Source organism: Balaenoptera acutorostrata, chromosome 5, assembly GCF_949987535.1.
Source record: "Balaenoptera acutorostrata chromosome 5, mBalAcu1.1, whole genome shotgun sequence".
Lineage (NCBI taxonomy): Eukaryota > Metazoa > Chordata > Mammalia > Artiodactyla > Balaenopteridae > Balaenoptera > Balaenoptera acutorostrata.
In genome coordinates this window covers 20,979,141-20,983,414 of record NC_080068.1, presented here as the reverse complement: position 1 = coordinate 20,983,414, position 4,274 = coordinate 20,979,141, and positions in this window count along the sequence as shown.

The window sequence follows — 4,274 nt, the reverse complement described above, 5'->3', positions numbered from 1 at the left end:
CATCTGCAAACAGTGACAGCTTTACTTCTTCTTTTCTGACTTGGATTCCTTTTATTTCTTTTTCTTCTCTGATTGCTGTGGCTAAAACTTCCAAAACTATGTTGAATAATAGTGGTGAGAGTGGGCAACCTTGTCTTGTTCCTGATCTTAGTGGAAATGGTTTCAGTTTTTCACCGTTGAGGACTATGTTGGCTGTGGGTTTGTCATATATGGCCTTTATTTTGTTGCGGTAAGTTCCCTCGATGCCTACTTTCTGGAGGGTTTTTATCATAAATGGGTGCTGAATTTTGTCAAAGCTTTCTCTGCATCTATTGTTATGATCATATGGTTTTTCTCCTTCAATTTGTTAATATGGTGTATCACATCAATTGATTTACGTATATTGAAGAATCCTTGCATTCCCGGGATAAACACCACTTGATCATGGTGTATGATCCTTTTAATGTGCTGTTGCATTCTGTTTGCCAGTATTTTGTTGAGGATTTTTGCATCTATGTTCATCAGTTATATTGGCTTGTAGTTTTCTTTCTTTGTGACCTCTTTGTCTGGTTTTGGTATCAGGGTGATGGTAGCCTCGTAGAATGAGTTTGGGAGTGTTCCTCCCTCTGCTATATTTTGGAAGAATTTGAGAAGGATAGGTGTTAGCTCTTCTCTAAATGTTTGGTAGAATTCGCCTGTGAAGCCATCTGGTCCTGGGCTTTTGTTTTTTGGAAGATTTTTTAATCACAGTTTCAATTTCAGTGCTTGTGATTGGTCTGTTCATATTTTCTATTTCTTCCTGGTTCAGTCTCAGAAGGTTGTGCATTTCTAAGAATTTGTCCATTTCTTCCAGGTTGTCCATTTTATTGGCATATAGTTGTTTGTAGTAATCTCTCATGATCCTTTGTATGTCTGCAGTGTCAGTTGTTACTTCTCCTGTTTCATTTCTAATTCTATTGATTTGAGTCTTCTCCCTTTTTTTCTTCATGAGTCTGGCTAATGGTTTATCAATTTTGTTTATCTTCTCAAAGAACCAGCTTTTAGTTTTATTGATCTTTGCTATAGTTTCCTTCATTTCTTTTTCATTTATTTCTGACCTGATCTTTATGATTTCTTTCACAGACCCTAATTCTTAATGGCTTTTGATAACAGGATTATTTCTTGCTCATGTTACTTCATGGGTCAGCTTGATGCCTTATTTTTTCTTCATTCTGAGACCAAGGATGAAAGAGCAGCCTCTATATGTTATGTGGTTGTCTTGCAGTAGAGAGAAAAGAGCAATGGTAGAACAAATGATGCCTCAAACCTTTTTCTGAATGTGTTTCATGTTAATTCCACTTACATTTCATTGACTAAAATAACCATGTGGTCAAGCCTGAAGTATAATCCTCCTATTAGGGAGGGTCAGCAAATATTTTTGAATAATGTTAGAATTTACCATATGTGGCTTGCAAGTATTATTTTATTTTTACTATTTTATTACTTGAATTATGGATATATATGGAGCTTATATTTCATAAGCACATTTTGTTTTTTTTGTTTTTTTTTAAAGTGCTTTTTTGTTATCACAGTTTATTCTTGTTTTTTTAAATTAATTAATTTATTTTTATGGCTGTGTTGGGTCTTCGTTTCTGTGTGAGGGCTTTCTCTAGTTGTGGCAAGCAGGGGCCACTCTTCATCGTGGTGCACGGGCCTCTCACTGTCGCGGCCTCTCTTGTTGCGGAGCACAGGCTCCAGACACGCAGGCTCAGTAATTGTGGCTCATGGGCCCAGTTGCTCCATGGCATGTGGGATCTTCCCAGACCAGGGCTCGAACCCGTTTGCCCTGCATTGGCAGGCAGATTCTCAACCACTGCGCCACCAGGGAAGCCCCATAAGCACATTTTGAATGATTTCATGAGTTAGGCACTGTCTTAAGTTATTTTAATTTAGGCACTGTCTTAAGTTATCCTCTTTACTTTCTTTAACTTTATCACCAACGTAACCATAAGAGATAGCTAATATCTGCAATGGTTAAGAATTTGCAATAAAATCAGCTTCATCTTAACAAATTTTATATAATTCTAGCCCACGGACTCTCAGTAAACTGTCTAAGGAGCTATTTTTCATGGATCACTTTTTAATTGTAAGCCTATAAAAGTGTCTAGGCAATTTATTAAATACTCTGCAGAAAAACATGTCACAAGCAATTAGAGACTTTATCGAATTTTTTTTTTCTCTTTAATTTCTCTATAGAGCTAGGAGTGTTTTGAAGAGACAAACCATCTTTGAATCTTCATTGTAGCCCATGCTGTCATTGTCTTGTCTATATCTTCTCTGCATGCCCACCAGAGCGCTCCCAATTCTTAGCCTATTGACTCTTGGCGTTTGTCTTCCTCTGGTGACAGGAGTCCACTGGTCTATGTGCTAGACAGGCTGGAAGTGCCCAGGAGGTAATACCTCTCAGGAGAAGCAACTTGCGCCTGGGTTGAAGCGACTCTGAGACATGTACTATACTGGCTCCCAGAGTTCTTGGTGGGATTGAGCCCCATTGCCCTGAGCAGTAACCTGCAGCATAACCTTTTTTATTAGCTTCCTTTCCTTCTTATCTCACTTTCCCACTCCCCTTACTGATACTTTCTGGAATCACTCAAATGGACTCAAACTATTTACACTCATACCTTTTATCGAAGGGTCTACTTCTGGCGGGACCTGATCTAAGATGCTTATCATGTGGATTAAGGCCTGGCAAGTAATAGGTGCTTAGTAAATGTTGATCATAATGGTTAAAAGAAGGTAGGGAAGGAAGCAGATATTTCCCTGAGAAATATTGCTCAGTGGACACATCTAAAACCAGTTTTTAAATTTAGCATTTTTTTCAGTGTATCTAACAAAGTCACCTGCTTATAATTTAACATTTAAAAATTTTCTCATGTCTTATATTTTCACATTTCTGATAAATTCTTCTACCTGGTATCCTTACTCTACCAAACTCCCATCTTATTCCAAATTTTAAAGTCCTGCAAAAGATCATGCCATGAAACTTAATAATAATATTATTAATAATAACAATGGTCAGTATTTGAGTGTTTGCTCTAAGTACTGTCCTAAGGGCTTTACATGTATTAATTCATTTAAACATCACAACAAATCCAGAGCCACAGTATTATTATTTATCCTCCCATTGGTTAATTAAGGAACACACAAATATTGGGTTGGCCGAAAGATTCGCTCGGTTTTTTCTGTAAGATGGCTCTAGTAGCACTTAGTTGTCTTTAACTTCATTCGAAACAGTTTTGTTAGATTGTATGTGACAGCTGTCATATCAGAGTGCGTTTAAGAAAAGACATCAAAATTGATGAATTTTTGTGTAGCCGTTTTAATGCTGAAGATGGAAGAAAAAAGCAACATTTTCAGCATATTATGCTTTATTATTTCCAGAAAGGTAAAAATGCAACTGAAATGGAAAAAAAGATTTGTGCAGTGTATGGAGATTTGTGCTGTGACTGATTGAACGTGTCAAAAGTGGTTTGCGAAGTTTTGTGGGGGAGATTTCTCTCTGGACGGTGTTCCATGGTTGGGTAGACCAGTTGAAGTTGATAGCGATCAAATCCAGACATTAACTGAGAACCATCAACATTATACCACGTGAAAGATAGCCGACATACTCAAAATATCCAAATCGAGTGCTGAAAATCATTTGCACCAGCTTGGTTATATTAATAGCTTTGCTGTTTGGGTTCCACATAAGTTAGGTGAAAGAAACCTTCTTGACCGTATTTCTGCATGCGATTCTCTACTTAAACGTAATGAGAATGTTCCGTTTTTAAAACAAATTGTGATGGGCGATGAAAAGTGGATACTGTATAATGTTGTGGAACGGAAGAGATCATGGGGCAAGTGAAATGAGGCACCACCAACCACACCAAAGGCAGGTCTTCATCCAAAGAAGGTGATGTTGTGTATATGGTGGGATTGGAAGGTAGTCTTCTATTATGAGCTCCTTCTGGGAAACCAAACGATTAATTCCAACAAGTGCTGCTCCCAGTTAGACCAAATGAAAGCAACACTCGATGAAAATCGTCCAGAATTAGTCAACAGAAAATGCATAATCTTCCATCAAGATAATGCAAGACCACATGTTTCTTTGATGACCACACAAAAACTGTTACAGCTTGGCTGGGAAGTTCTGATTCATCTGCCATATTCACCAGACATTGCACCTTCGGATTTCCATTTATTTCAGTCTTTACACAATTCTCTTAATGGAAAAAATTTCAATTCCCTGGAAGACTGTAAAAGACACCTGGAATAGT